Here is a 16683-nt window from a genome sequence, read left to right on the forward strand (position 1 = left end):
GGATATAGTGTCCTTCCTCATCTCTTCTTACAGTCTTTGGTTTAAAATCTAATTTGTCTGATAGAAGGATTGCCACCCCAGCTTTCTTTTGGTGTCCATTAGCATGGTAAATGGTTTTCCACCCCCTCACTTTCAATCTGGATGTGTCTTTGGGTCTAAAATGAGTCTCCTGCAGACAGCATATCGATGGGTCTTGTTTTTTAATCCAATCTGATAGCCTGTGTCTTTTGATTGGGGCATTTAGCCCATTTACATTCAGGGTAACTATTGAAAGATAGGAATTTAGTGCCATTGTATTGCCTTTAAGGTGACTGTTACTGTATATTGTCTGTGTTCCTTTCTGGTCTATGTTGCTTTTAGGCTCTCTCTTTGCTTTCAATATTTCTTGTGGGCTGGTTTCGTGTTTGCAAATTCCTTTAGTTTTTGTTTGTCATGGAATCTTTTTATCTCTCCTTCTATTTTCAATGGCAGCCTAGCTGGATAGAGTATTCTTGGCTGCATATTTTTCTCAATTAGTGCCCTGAATAGATCATGCCAGTCCTTTCTGGCCTGCCAGGTCTCTGTGGGTAGGTCTATTGCCAATCTAATGTTTCTACTATTGTAGGTTACAGATCTCTTCTCCAGAGCTGCTTTCAGGATTTTCTCTTTGTCTCTGAGACTCGTAAGTTTTACTATTAGATGTCGGGGTGTTGACCTATTTGTATTGATTTTGAAGGGGGTTGTCTGTGCCTCCTGGATTTTGATGCCTGTTTCCTTCCCCAAATTAGGGAAGTTCTCTGCTATAATTTGCTCCAATATACCTTTTGCCCCCCTCTCTCTTTCTTCTTCTTCTGGGATCCCAAGTATTCTAATGTTGTTTTGTCTTATGGTATTGTTTATCTCTCGAATTCTGCCCTCATGATCCAGTAGTTGTTTATTTCTTTTTCTCAGCTTCTTTATTTTCCATCATTTGGTCTTCTATATCGCTAATTCTCTCTTCTGACTCATTTATCCTATCAGTTAGTGCTCCCATTTTTGATTGCACCTCATTAATAGCCTTTTTGATTTTGACTTGGTTAGATTTTAGTTCTTCTATTTCTCCAGCAAGGGTTTCTCTAATATCTTCCATGCTTTTTTCAAGCCCAGCTAGTATCTTTAAAATCATCATTCTGAACTCTAGTTTGGACATCGTACTAATGTTTGTATTGAGTAGGTCCCTGCAGTCGGTACTGCCTCTTGTTCTTTTTGTTGAGGTGATTTTTTTCCATCTTTTCATTTTGTCCAGAGGGGAATAGATGAATGAGAGAACAAAATGTAACAGGGTACCAACGTCCCCAGAAAGTATACTGTAAACAAATCAGAAAAGACCTGAAACCAGGGGAAAAGAAAGGAAAAAGAAAAAGAAAAAAGAAAGAAAAAGAAAAAGATAAGAACAAACAAAAACAGAACAAAACAAAACAAAAAGAATATGATCAAATATGATCAGGCTGGTGCATAGATTGGTGCCACACACTAGATTTTGGGTGTATTTTGGTCTTTTAGAAGAAAGTGCCTCCCAAAATTTTAAAGAAAGAAAAACTTATATATGTACAAAAATAAGGGTTGATACGATGAAGGGATGGAATATGACTGTAAAGATTAAAATTATAAAAGATTTTGTAAAAGGAATTGATAAGAAGTTGTTTGAAAAAAGAAAAGAGGATTTAGAAAAAAAAAGAAAAAAAAGGGAGAGAATGTGATCAGGCAGGAGATTAGAACAAAGCCATACGCTAGAGATTTATGGTATATTTTGATCTGTTAGAAGAAACTGTATCTCAAAATTTTAAAGAGAGAACAACTTATATATATATGCCAAAAATAAGGGTAACTACTATGAAGGGATAGAATATGACTCTAAAAATGAAAAATAAAAATGTTTTTAAAAAAAGGGATTGATAAGATGTTGGTTGAAAAAGGGAATAAGAAAAATTCAAAAAAAAAAAGACAGTTAAAAAGAAAAAAATAACTTTGAAAGACTAAAGAATCTTGGTAAAAAAGCCATGAATTCTATGTGCAGTATTCCCCTAGCGCTGTAGTTCTGCCATTCTCATTGATCGGTAAACTTGGTCTTGGCTGGCTGTTCTTGCTGATCTTCTGGGGAGGGGCCTTTTGCCTTGGTTCCCAAATGTCTTTGCCTGAGGTGGAATTGCCCCGCCCTTGCCGGTCTGGGCTAAGTAATCTGCTCGGGTTTGCTCTCGGGAGCTTTTGTTCCCTGCAAGCTTTCCACACAGCTTTGGAGGATGAGCGGGTAAATGGCAGCCTCCCAATCTCTGCCCCGGAGGAGCTGAAAACTTGGGGCCCCACTCCTCAGTGCACCCCCAGAGAAAAGCAGTCAATCACTCCCGTCTCCCCGGTCTCTGGCCGCTCTCCGTGCTCACCCAGCCCGTGACCGAGCGTTTCTATCTCTGGCACCCAACCCTGTGTGGAGTCTCCAAACCCAGCAGATCCCTGCAGTGTGCTCCTGCGTTGCTCTTCCCAGGGGAGGAAAGTGAGTCTCCTCGGATCTGCTGCTTTGGGTCCCTGCAGGAAGAGCAGTGGCCCGACTGTGCCGTGGGTCACAGTTTATGGCAACCCTGAGCTGAGAGCCCACTTCTCGGCTCCGTCTGTGCAGCCGGCTTCCCTGCTCTGATACCTGGGAGCTCCGCCACACTCAGGCACCCCTGGTCTTTCTGTGACCCTGAGGGTACTGAGACCACACTGTCCCACGAGGGTTCCACTCCCCCCCCCACCCCGCTTAGCCACTGGAGCGACGTCCCTCAGTAGAGCAGACTTCTAAAAGTTCCGATGTTATGCTCCGCTGCTCTATCATTTGCCAGAAGCGGCCAACAGAGGCCCCCGCTCCCGCCGTCTATCCTCCCAAATATCGCCTTGGGTTCACTTCTCCGCATGTCTTACCTTCCAGAAAGTGGTCGCTTTTCTGTTCCGAGAGTTGTTGCTATTCTTTTCTTCGATCTCCTGTTGAGTTCATAGGTGTTTAGAATGGTTTGATCCCTATCCAGCTGAGTTCCTGGGACCAGAGGAAATCCAGGTCTCCTACTCCTCTGCCATCTTGCTCTGCCCCAAATGTAATATGTTTAAAACAATAAAGTTCTAGGAAACAAACACCATCAGATTGTCTTTTCCATACAAACATTTCTGGTGGTTGTGAAAAAGTCATGCATGATTTGAAATGAATTTTTTGTTTTAAACAATAGTATTTTAATTCTTGATACAATTGCTAACAGCTTTCTTGTATTTTAGATCAATCTTCATCTGGCTTATATTCATAAAGTAAAAAGAATTTTAAAATGAAAACTGAAACATTTAATAACTGCAAGTATCGGGAGAGTGGTGGACTTTTGACAGTCTATACTTACTCTTTGCAAAAGATAAGGAATTTGGGCAAAGTTTTGGTTTAATCCTCCCCTGTAGCAGTAAACACAACTTTTGTCAACAAAAATTAAGGTTTTCCAAATACATTGCACCATTTTTCTCTAAGCTGTTTTGATCCAAATTTGTTTTTATAGTCTCTAAATAAACTAGGCACAGGTTTCTCCTATGTCTAAAGGCATTCATTCTTTTATTAGATATGACTAACCATAGACTGGCTTTGATTAATTGTTATAAAGAGAGGAGGATTTGTCCCAGATGGATAGAACTCCTTGAGAGCAAATACCTTGCTTTTTTTTTTAATATTAATTAATGATGCCCATTTTTCCAAAATGCATTTACAGTAAAACCATCATAATTAACATCAATAGGGACATACAATCTTCCAAATGTGCTGCACTTTTGTATTTGAATTCCCATCTTATTTGAACTCTTTTGAATTCATCCTTGTTCTTAAAACTTAATATTCATTTCCATTCCCTCCTGATTTTGCCCCTTTTCTTTTTTTTTATTTGTTTTAAAAGATTTTATTTATTTATTTATTTGAGAGAGAGAATGAGCAAGAGAGTGGGTGAGCATGAGCACGGGGAGGGACAGAGGAGGAGGGAGAAGGAGACTCCCCACTGAGCAGGGAGCCAGACATGGGGCTGGATCCCAGGACCCTAGGATCATGACCTGAGCCAAAGGCAGATGCTTAACTGACTAAACTACCCAGGTGCCCAGATTTTCCCCTTTTCTTAAATAAAATCATTTTCAAGCTCTTCTTCTATAGGGAACTTAGAGACCTCCTCACTTTGGTTCTTGACCTGTTTCTTAGAGAAAATATTATTTTGAATATACTGAATTTACAAATTTATTCATTAAATTATCATGTTTCACTTCCATTTTTTTTTGTTAAATTCCCAACTTTTAGCCAAAGAAATAAACGTGTCAGTAATGATAAAACTATAATGAAAATACACAAATTAGGGATATAGTCACAATTATAATATGCTTAAGTGCTACATGATATTTTTACAGAATATCATTCTGAATTCATGTTTATGATTGTTCATACACTGCACATCCTTACTTAGGGGTATTTGATCAGTTGGTTTGTGTACATGCCTAAGTTGTCAAATATTTGTCAGTCATCCTGTGATATCAACAACAATAAATACTAGTTTTTTTTTTTTTCCAGTATAAACTAAACAGTGCTACCACTGATAAGGTACAAGGGCCAGATGTTTAAACTGAGAGTATCACATGCATAGAAAATTAATGTATTTCATTAGGCTTTTAAAAATCTTGAAAATCTCATAAGAATGCTATTCAAGATTAATTGTAAAAGATGTGGAAGAAGTTCTACTGATGCCTGGGTAAGACTGACCAGCTCCCAAAGAAAACCCTAGAGGGTAGCAGTTCTCAGGTGAATTTACTGTAGTCCAAACTAGGGCCATGCAGTTTTCAGGCTAAGAAACCTGATTTGTCATCACTCTAGAGAGGAGCTATCATTTTGAAGGGCAGTCTTATTAACTTCTTTCACAAAGACTAAAATATAAAGGCTAGGCTATCAATATATCAATTTACATTGAGAATTATAAATTCCAAAGTGGAGGGGTAGATGGTTTATCTAACCAGTGCATTCTCCCCCTATAGATAGATAGATGGGAAATTAAAATTTAACAGGCAATTTGCTTACTGAGCCAACATCCAGAAGAGAAGGATTAGTTTTCATTTTAATGTTTAATATCATCTGTTAAAGATGCTACATTTGTCTACACAATGGAGATATGTCTGCCTGACTTAAGGAAAATGTTTGGACCAAGATGTAGCTTCCTAGGATAATAATTAACTGGGAGCTTCTTAGAGTCCCACCCTCCTCTTTCTGTATTTCTAGTTGCTCACCAATCCAGCACCTCTTTCTTTCTCTAGGAAGACCTGGGAGATATGAAACCTCTTTTGGGTAATTTTTGCATTATCTTGATTGAATTACTTATATATTGGTTTAGTTATTTAGTTCTAAGGTAACAATTTGACTTACTCTAAGATTCTTCATTTGCAGTGTTTTTTAAACTGTTTTTGAATGTATAAAAACACATGGATCAATCCTCTTCTGGCCTCTATGAGTCTCAAATGAATATAACTTAAAAACACAATCCCTTTTCTGAGTTTCAAATCATTCATTTTCCAATGCAAACATCATGTTTTTTATGTCTTTTAAACAAATTATACAAATTTAAAATATCTAGAATTTAACTGCTCTTGTATTCCAAAAATGCTATTTCTTCTTTTGTATTCTCTTCAATATTATCATTCATTCCTTCCCTCAGTTAATGGAAAAGATTATTAGGATTTTCATCAACTACTGTATTTGTGGAAGTGTATTGTCTCTTCTACAGATTTTCTCTTTAATATACTCTATGATGTATCTAGGGAAATGCTGAGAAGTTAAGGAGTTTACCCAAGGAATACAGTCTTGTAGCTACACTTAAGCCCATTCTTTCTGACTCCAAAGATCTTAATTATACTTTTATGTCACAATTCTTCTTGACATCATCACTACCTAAGCAATCACCCAAATTAAATCCTTAAAAGGATTCTCAACAGCCCATTTTCTCTCATTACCCTTATCTCTTGTGCTCAAATTCTATTTTTATTTCTTCTTCTTTTTTTTTCCAGGTTCATAATTTATTGTACAAATTGAGTATCACATGATGACTTGACATTAGCTTCTCCAGGCATGGGAACTTAACAGATGAGGTACAGGTTAAAATTTGTTTATGTTGCTTTCACAGCTGGTGTTTTTTTAGACCTTAACTTGAAGTATAAGATCATCAAAGCAATGCCTCCATATGTGACCAGTACACAATTCATTCTACCTGTGAGAGTATAAGAGTTGAAATATTTTTTGATACCAGTGAAATGGAACTGAGCATCAGTTTCTGGACCTGCCATGATTCCTTTTACCACTGCCTTATTATTCTTTTCATCGTCTTGTACTTAGATCCCAATATTATTATCCTATCTCACGTCATTTTCTGTAACCTGAAGCTAAGCTGGCTTCTATTATATTGTTATATGTAGCCATCTTAAATTTAAATCTGATCTGGCCATAGTCTCACTTTAAGTTCTCAAAGGACTTTTGTTGCCCCACTGATTAGGTATTTAGGTTGGCATATATTCCTTTTGTTCTCTCCTACCTGTGTCAGTTACCACTCTCCTTTTACCTAAACATTCTACTTTCTACTTCCATGTTCTCTTTAGCAACTTCAAACTTTGTACATCCACTTCTCCCCACCATAACCTTTTTCTCTTTGGCAAAAGCCAATTATTAATAACCAAAAATAAGTTTAATGAGTGCCTACAATTTTTGATGCACTGTGCTAAAAGTTATTGAATTTTATTCACAAATAATCCTATGAGCTTGTATTATTGTTACATTTTACAGATTAAGAAATTATGACTCACAGAAATAATTTGTCTCAAGTCTCATATCTGATAATTTATACAACCTAGACATAAGGATTCATACTTTCCATGACTACAGAAAATAAAATGTACTCATCACTCTAAGATAGAAAGCTTTTAAGAGTTAAATATGGAATTTCCAACACTGTAATAAAAAATTCAGATAAAATAGAATGTTCAAAATGAAAAAAGTAAACATATAAATTATTTATAAAAATAATAGTGTGCATTATAAAAATAAACAACTCAATTGAAAATGGGATTTATGAAATGAACTGAATTTATAATATATGGTTGCATTAATGAAAAAATCTATATTATAAAGAAAAGAATGTGTAGCATGATTAATAATGACTCTATTATGCCAAAAAAGTTATTGGGATCATAAAAGACATATCAATATTTCTTGTAATTTTAAAGTTCAGCTCAACTTTCACTTGTGGATGCTATTAGAAAAAAAAATGAAAATGCATTCTTAAGATAGATGTCCTTTTAGAAATCATCAGGGCATATAAAGTAAATCAAAAAATCATTTTCAATGTTTCTTACTGAAATCCCATACTAGTATTTATGGCTGAATAAGGCCTTAAATATTTTTTTTCTAAAACATAATGGTATATATTTTAATACATTACAGAACATTTATAAATTAGTGCTGTCCCACTGGCTCAAGACCTTGGAGAAATTTAAGGCAGAGATTCAGAAGCTATTTGCCATTCACCAAGTCACATAGATTACTTGTTGTATCCCTTTGTGGTTTGAGTGTGCATTAAAGACCAAATCCTATTCATCACAATTTATTTTTAAATACCCATTGTGAGTCTTGGTTTTTGTTTTTACAAAGTGGATGGAAATAGCAAGGAAAGAACTAAAAATGTGATACCTCTGTAACTTGGCCACTGCATTCACTTGCTGTCTCCAAAGGTGTTCTCATGTATCCATGGAGGCCAGCTCAGCCCTCCAAGAGGCAGATTAGCACCGTTGGGCAGATTAGCACTGTTGGTTTTCTTGTTCTGGCACCTTGGACTGCCATGGGTTTATCTTTTGCCACTTGTTTCTTTCGATCTAATGGCAGTGCCATGCATATTTCTTTATATCTTTAAGCTCCATTTGTTTTTGTCTTGCTCTCAGGCTTCTGATGAACTTCTTGTCTTGCTACTTGTTTTTTGTATAAGATTTCAGATTGAATATCTGATCCCGCTCTATCATCTGACCTGCTTCCTTTACCTGCTTGATCATTTTTCCTTTTCCATGTTCTTACTGCCCACACAATTACATAATTAACTCCCTCTCTCCCTGCACACACACAGAGTTGATTGGGAAATGTGAATTAGAAATTCCACTACCCCGGGCGCCTGGGTGGCTCAGTTGGTTAAGCGACTGCCTTCGGCTCAGGTCATGATCCTGGAGTCCCGCATCGGGCTCCCTGCTCGGCAGGGAGTCTGCTTCTCCCTCTGACCCTCCTCCCTCTCATGCTCTCTGTCTCTCATTCTCTCTCTCTCAAATAAATAAATAAAATCTTTAAAAAAAAAAAAAAAAAGAAATTCCACTACCCCTACCATCAGAAAACAATATGGAATTTGGACATAAAGTACATATTAACCTATAAAATCAATACATAGATGAAATCAGAGATACAGAGTCAACTTAAAGAAACATAGCTCCCACTCATTTGGTTAGTAATATGATATAGAAAAAAAGAGTACTATTATATCTAGTATTCAATGCTTATATCTTTTTGTCCAAAAAAATAATAAGTAGATATAATGACATTCTTAGCCTACAATTTTGTCATGATGTCATGAAAAATTTCTAACATAGGTAACATGCTTGGTTGTTGTTATATCCTGGAATAAGGGTAGTCACAGCTGTAATGCACCTAGCTGCTTCTACAGGTATATCATCATCTGGTGATGGATTTTCTACACTAGTCAATAATGAGGTGCTAGTGAAGTTTCCATGTCTGTTAAGGAGGAGTTTGTTCTATAGCTCCTTCAAATACTGGTTCAGTTCACTTTCCCTTAAAAGGAAATTTGAAGGTAAAGCACTCAGATTGTTTGCTTGATTGTTTCTAAAATTAATATTGCCAGTGCTCTAGAAGGTTGAAAGTGAGCATTGGTGGAGATACTGGGGATTGAGGAATTGGCCCCATGCCCTGGAGTTATCTACTTTGCTAGGAGCAACACCTTACTGCTTAGGCCTGGAAAGTGCTGACTCGTGCATTGTCTTCTTTCCCATCTCAGGCCCATCTCACTCCTGTTACTCTTTCCTATTACAGTTTTCCCTCTTTGTTCCATGCCTTTCCTAGGTTCTGCTAACTCCTCCTGTTGAATTACTCCCATCTCACTTTCCTTCAGGCCCTTCCTATTTTTATTGTTTCAGCCTCTTGAATCTGCTCCTACCTTCAGCTTTGATGTTATGAAGACTGGTTTTTCCATCCAGTCTGTTGATTCTCCTGGAGACAGCAAGATGAGCTTCATCTACCAGAGGGGTGAGGGACAAGGCTAGACATGGTAGGAAGGCTAGGTCTCTTCCTTGTAGTGTGGTTGGGTTTATCTTATGGTAACTATAATTTTAAAACAGACCTCATTCTTTGAGGATGAAGTCTCCTTTCCAATACCTTCCTTACTGATCTGGGTGACAAATCCCTCTTATTAACATAATTCTGATCCCATTGTGAGAAAAGAGTAACTGTCACTTCATTTTGTGAAAAGAGCACTTCCCCCTTTCTTTATCTGAATTACATTACAAAACCTCCTCCATGGTAACATGGTGCTGTGCCCACATGGCTTTACTCTAATAACTAAATTTCTCTTTAGCCAGAGTATAAGACAAAAGAAGAAGGTAGGAGTTGAAGTGTGACTATCAAACAGAGCTGTGACATGAGGCCTCTCCACCTGGCTTGGGCCTCCCACAGCATAGCAAATAGGTCCTGAGGGGAAGTCAAAGACGCAATGTGCAGATAACAAATGTTCCATGAAAACTAGACAGGAGCTTTGCGGCCTTTATTGACCTAGACTCAAAAGTTACACAGCAGCACTTCCACCTTTGAGTCCCTAAGGCCAGACCAAATGCATGTGATGAGAATCAGGCTCCACATCGGGATGGGGCTCTAGCAAGGTCACTTTGCAGAAAAGCATGCAAGATAAGAGATACAGTTCAGTTACTTTTGGAAAATGCAATCTGGGACGTAAGTCATACCTGCTGGGATCTGTTCAAGTTCCTGATCCACAGAATCCATAAGCATAATAGAACAGTTATTGTTTTACAGCATTAAGTCTTGGGGTAGTTTGCCATGTGGCAATAGACAACCAGAACAGAAGTGTTTGAGAGCATCACTGCTGTAACATTTCCTGTTGCTGCAGGCAGCACGCCACAGCTGACCCATATAGCCCAGCTGAAGTACTCACAGCTTGCAGTCAATGAAATGAGATTCATGATGTTCTAACCTTGGAAAATATAATGCAGACTTTATTTGAATGCCACTGAAGCCACTATTATGGGGGAAAAACAGATGGTTCCAGATGACTCTGAGCTTCCCTTATTCAGAGTCTCAATATGTACCCATTGAGCTCTTTGCTACACTCTTCCCTCTACTGCTACTTACCTGAGGACCCTCTAAGGGAGATACATCAAGTAAGACTTCTGGTCGTGGCAATCCTGATCTTTGCCCTCCATTATGCTTTTGCTTTATTTTTTCATTGGAAAATAGAAGAAGACTGTTAAGTTATCATGATATGTATAGAAAGCATTGACATTACTTCCTACTTGCTTTTTTTCCCACATATTTTATCAATATTCAAAAGTACATGTTAACTGTAGTTTCTTCACAGTCTAGCCCAGCATCCCTTGCTACATAAAGTTTAGTTTTACTCTAAAACTCAGAAAGAAGCCAACTAGTTATAACTTGACATCACATGTAGCCATTCTATAGCAAAAGAAGATATATGCATGTGTGTGTGTGTGGGGGAAGTGATTATATATATGCTATATACATAAATGAATATAGATAGTGTATATATATGTAGCAATATATTAATGTGTGTATACATATACTAGCATATGCACATATATATGATTCCTCCTTGAAATTTTTTTCTTATTCTAAATTTGGAGTTCTGGTTTATTCTAATGAACTTGTAAGCTTTGTTATTTAGAGTCTATCTTTGAGATATTGATCCATTCTCTGTGCACTTGTTCAATCAAGATTCTGGCCATAAAATACTCTGGACTGTGAGGGATTAAATAAGACAGGTTTCATCTCAAAAGGGCTCTAGGTAGTTAACTTGAAATTCTTACTATGATTTTCCAATATCTTAGTGCATCTCTTTCTACTGTAAATGCATATTATCCAAAGAGTTGCAAAGTATATAGAAGAAAGATGGAAAGGGTTCCTTTTCAGTTTGATAATGTGCATTATTTTGTTTTCTAGTAAATCAAAACTACAGATCCATATAAAAAACATGAAACCTTCACTAATTTTTATCATCCTTCAAAATATGTATGACAATATGTCACATACTTCTAAGAATGTGTATATATGGATGATGTGTGTATGTATAAAATTTTGTATAATAGATTATCATAGAGCAAACTACTTCTGGTTTCAGAACAAACACATGCATTTGAAATTAAACTTTTATGTAATAATTAGAAAAATTAAGTATATAATTGTAGGTATTGTATTTAAAACTATCCACAAAAATTATTCTGAAAGCTGCTTTTGTTTCAAACTGGAAAATGTTGTGACCATTTTCTCATGCCAATAATTGTAGAAATGTCTCAATATTTTTAATGGTTCTGAGTGTAGTGTTTAACAGCACAAACCTGAATTCATAATATACTTTACCTCCTACTATTGTTGTGACACTGAGCAAGTTAGTTAACCTCTGTGAGTTTAAGTTTTCCCATCTGTAAAATAAAGATAATAATGAGGGAATTAATGTAATGCTATGGCAATTTAAAAGTTAATCCATGTAAAGTGCTTAGAAAAGTGTCTGGTACATGGTAAACACTCACTAATGTTAATTGTAGTTATTAGTATTATCAGCCATATAGGAGGTTACCATATATATATATATATATATATACACATATTTTCCATCTGTGACTTTAATGGATGGACAAACACATGGTTTCTGTGGCTACACCTGGACTGGAAGCTTCGGGAGACACTCCCCACCTGAAGCTTGACCCCCAGGAACTGGCAACCTCATAGGATTACAAATGGTCTTAAAACCATGTAGTCAGATTTCCAGATGGAGATTAGATTCATCATTTTGTGATTCATCAGTGAAAAAAAAAAAAAAAGTTTTAGCACCTAAATCTAGACATGCAGTATCTATCAGTAGTCTGGCTAATTTCAATCACTCAGTCATAAATATGATTCCCTCCAAGTGTCCTGTCTCCTACCCATATTGTCCATGTCTTCTCTGCTCCCTGATGCCTGGGCCTTAGGGGATTTTAGTTGGCTTCTGGGCTCATTTCCTGCCAGCTGGCATGGAAGGTAACCTGTGTCTCTAAGATGGAACAATTAGTAAGACCAGGATTTCCAAGTCACAGAGGCTTGGAGAATTGGCCTGTAACTCTACAAAGCTGAACTCCCATGGCTCTGGGGCAGAGAAAAGGTGTGGGAAAACCATACCCGTGGTCAGGTGAACCAAGGAGTGAGTCCACATACCACACACACACAGACTAATGGCTAACATCTTAAGAAGGAAAAAATGGAACAAATGAGCAGGGAAGGGGCCACAAAGGGACTCCAACCCCCAGTCAATGACGTGTGTCCATCCATCACACAGAGAAGATCCAGTGCAGAGAGGGGTCAGAAACAGAGTTAGGAGGACCAGCTTACTCCATACTTGAAGGTGAACTCTCTAACCTCCCTATTGAACAGCTCTCCTTCCTATGTCAGCAGATCAGCGAGCTCCACCCGAATGGGTTGTCCCAGGTCTGGTTTATTCACCAGCCCATTGAGGGCCTCCAAGACGTGGCAGGTCTTGCTGTAAGGTTTCCAGTTATCATTGCTGATGATAGGCAGGCAAACCTCTCTGTTGTTGCCCACATTAGGGTGGTAGATCCTGGTTGTGAATGTCACTGAAGGGGTTTGAACAGAGAGTCCTCAGGGAAGTTGATATGTACATTGAATTTCTTGAGGCTGGAGGCCATTTTCTCAGGCAGGAGGTGTACATGCCATACGAGGATGTTGACACCACTGCTGAGCAGGTTCCACAGACAGGAGAGAAGCTTTGCCTGAAGATCCCACCACCGGCTTGCTTGCTGTCATCTCAGGACCAAGTGTGGGCCTCTGGGGGACTTCAGCAGGACTATGCTTTGGCACAAGGAGATATATATATCCAATTCACTAGCATGTGCATCTAAATTGTTTCCAGTTATTTTTGCTATTGTAAATGCTACTCTTATGGGCATACTTTTATGCATGTCTTCCATTCATGTCCTTTGTATGGGATAAAATTGGTGCATATTTTCAAGCCTTTTGATACAGTCCAATTGCCATCCATTTTTCACTCTCACTAGTAGTGTCCAAATAGGAAATTGAAATTTAATATATTTTAAGATATTTTAAAGTCATTTCCAAATATTTTAGTTTTATTGTTTTAAAATCTTATATACACAAAGGAGAATTTTAAAATGACTTTAAAGGAAAGTGCCATACATTTTGGTTGATATTTAAATAATTCAATGCTGCTAACTCATCTGCAAGTAAATTATTCATTTTGTTGATGACAACTTGAAAATTGTTTCATTCCAGTTTGTTGTGCTACATGCTTCTCAGTATGTACTTGGATCAATCCCTCCCTGGTTGTTAGTGATTATGGGCTCAGGACAGAGGACTTATTTCAAACTTTACCTAAACCAATAATAACTGTTAAGTAAATCTAACTGCCAGAAATGTCATGAAATCTGGCATTTCATAGCTAAATAATACACTGAAGACTTGGAGCTACACACTGTTAAAATCTATTCATGCCCTTAGTCCCTTTGTTCCCATGGATGCCTGAGAATTATAGATACTGATTTTATTAAATATTTAACTTTCAGGATGTATTTGCTGTAATTAGAGTAGTTTCTTTCCTCCCTGCAATATCTGTTTGAAAGCATTTATCTCAACCCCCAACCAAAAGATAAATTATTTGAAAAAGCTTTCAAATTCAGTTTGGAATAACAAAATAATTCAATATAAGCTGATGTAAAAAAATAAAATAGTCTCAATTTTGTTCTTATTGCTGGCCTTTCCATGCTTCTTGATTTAGTGGTCATCATAAAAAAGTGAGTTAACTGTTTTATGTCATATAGTGCAGACAGTATCTTCACTGTAAGGAGACCTCTTTAAAAGAAAGAACCCTAAAAAAAAAAAAAATAAAATAAAAAATAAATAAATAAAAGAAAGAACCCTGAGACAGCTTTGACAATGAGTCAAGTTGGAAAGTTTACACTCTTCCTGGGGTCTTCATGTTCTGCTGGTTGTCAGGGGCAAAACATCTGCTCTGCAAGTTATTGATGTCACACAGCAGCAGGGGAAGAACATTTGATTTTCCATAATTGATTTTATTCTTTATGATGTGGATGTCTGTCTATACTTTTGCAGGAGGTCTTAATGGAATTTTATAGATTTTTTTTTTTTTAAATGTAGACAGTCATACTTACATTTTCATGCATTCAGTTTGCCAGAGGTGAAATTGCCAAGGTAAATAGGAGGCTAATAGGGGAGACCTTGTATTCCCAGAGCCTGAAGGGAACCAGTCAGAGACCAAACAATTAGTGGTTACTTGTGCATGTCAGACGCTCCAGAGAACATACAGTCAATTATTAAATGGGTTTTGCTGCCAGGTGAATGTACTTCAGTGTAGGCAGTAATGAAATTGGAATCAAGCTGATGACTTGCCATTTTTTGCTGAGGAGTAAAATAGGGAGTTGGTAGAGAACTGTTATCTGCAAATTAAACCAAAATGATCATTGGCTTGACATGAATGAATTACTTTTTTTTTTTTCTTAAGAAAAAACTCCTTAATGCAGTATGGGTTAACTTCTTAAGTTTTGTTAATGGTTTCAAGATAACCCCAATAAAATGTCCTATGTTAACTGAAAGTTTGTTTTTTAATATTAAAAAAGCATAAACAACAACTAGGGCCCGCCACTTGGCAGCAAGCCATCCATATCCATCCTCTTCTCTTTTGCCTCTTACATGCTCGCCTGTCCTAATAATAAGCATTGTTTTAATGAATCACTGACTACTTTATTGATTGACCTTAAGAACTTGGTCAATTTTTACTTGATTGAAACCATTAATTTAGAAAGTATACATTGCAGTTTAGTCCAAATCAGTTACAAAACATTAATAAGGACAATAATAGCATCCCTGCCCTCATTAGAATCCATCAAGTCTCAATTGCTTAATAAGGCTCTATTAGTAAAAACTTGAAGCAAATAGCACTTAAATCCTGAGGAAATGAAGAACCATGCAAGGGTATTACAGTAATAGTCATAGTCTTACCTGATGGAGCACAAAGAGAAAGAAACCCAGCTCCCAAACTTATATAATGTGTTTCTGGGGTAGGACTGCAAAAGGGTCAACCCCACACACCCTGGCCATAGAAATTCTGATTCAAAAAAGAAGAATGTGAATTTATATATGACTTGCTTAAGTAGTTTGTGTGTTAATGAAATTGGCACACTTTAATAGGAGAGATCATAATAATCCCCCTCTCCTAGCCCCATGTAAGGGACAATTTTGCAGTTTGGTCATAAGATTTTTTTATAAGGAGGAATCTCTTAGCTGGTGACAAACTAATTTTAGGCAAAATTAAATTGAAGAAAATGAACAGATGTCCAAGCAGTGGATTTTTGAACTTAACTCTTTTAATTGATGGCAAATGTCACAGAAAGCCATCCACTATTTTTTTCTTAGAACTGAAAAAGAGAAAAACAATATTTTATGGTTGAATATTTCAAACACCACCTCTAAAATTCATGTCATGTCAGGGGTGCTACATCAAGAAAAAAGACCAGAAAATCCAAGAGAATTTATTTTATAAAAAATACAATACAGGGATACTTTAGAAACATGATCTAAGAGTTTAAAAAATAATATTCCAGAATTCAGAGTCATGCAAACAAACCGAAGATGCCTTTTTATACCTTGAAAACATTTTAATTTTTTTAATTTTTTTAATTTGTGAAGATTTTATTTATTCATTCGAAACACAGAGATAGAGAGAGAGCACAAGCAGGGGGAGAGGCAGAGGGAGAAGCAGGCTCCCCACTGAGCCAGGAGCTGGACATCGGGCTTGATCCCAGGACCCTGGTATCATGACCTGAGCCGAAGGCAGACGCCCAACCATCTGAGCCACCCAGGGGCCCCTTGAAAACATTTTTAAATCAATAACAAAAACAATTCAAAATAAAACAAATAAAAACTATAATAAAAGCAAATTTAATTTCTTTTTTTTATTTTTTCCAATTAAAATTTTTATTTTACTGAAAAATTTTTATTAAGGTGAAATTTTCCATCAACATGTTTTTTAGGTCTTTTTTTTTTTTTAATTATGTCATGTTAGTCACCATACAATATATCATTAGTTTTTCATGTGGTGATCCACAATCCATTGTTTTCGTATAACAGCCAGTGCTCCATGCAGTGCGTGCCCTCCATTCATCTGTTGAAGGGCATCTTGGCTCTTTCCATAGTTTGGCTATTGCTGACATTGCTGCTATGAACACTTGAGTGCATAAGGCCCTCCATTTCACTACATCTGTGTCTTTGGGGTAAATACCCAGGAGTGCAATTGCTGGGTCATAGGGTAGCTCTATTTTTAAATTTTTTTT

General features: G+C 36.9%; 2 pseudogenes; both read right to left on the reverse strand.

Moving 5' to 3' along the window:
* Positions 1–6080: 6080 nt before the first annotated feature.
* LOC102739539 (ATP synthase F(0) complex subunit k, mitochondrial pseudogene) lies at positions 6081–6324 on the reverse strand (annotated as a pseudogene).
* A 6349-nt stretch (positions 6325–12673) lies between these two features.
* LOC115944572 (ubiquitin/ISG15-conjugating enzyme E2 L6 pseudogene) lies at positions 12674–13123 on the reverse strand (annotated as a pseudogene).
* Between the last annotated feature and the right edge of the window lie 3560 nt (positions 13124–16683).

This window comes from Leptonychotes weddellii, chromosome 6 (assembly GCF_054177405.1).
Source record: "Leptonychotes weddellii isolate Sample4059 chromosome 6, ASM5417740v2, whole genome shotgun sequence".
Classification (NCBI taxonomy): Eukaryota; Metazoa; Chordata; class Mammalia; order Carnivora; family Phocidae; genus Leptonychotes; species Leptonychotes weddellii.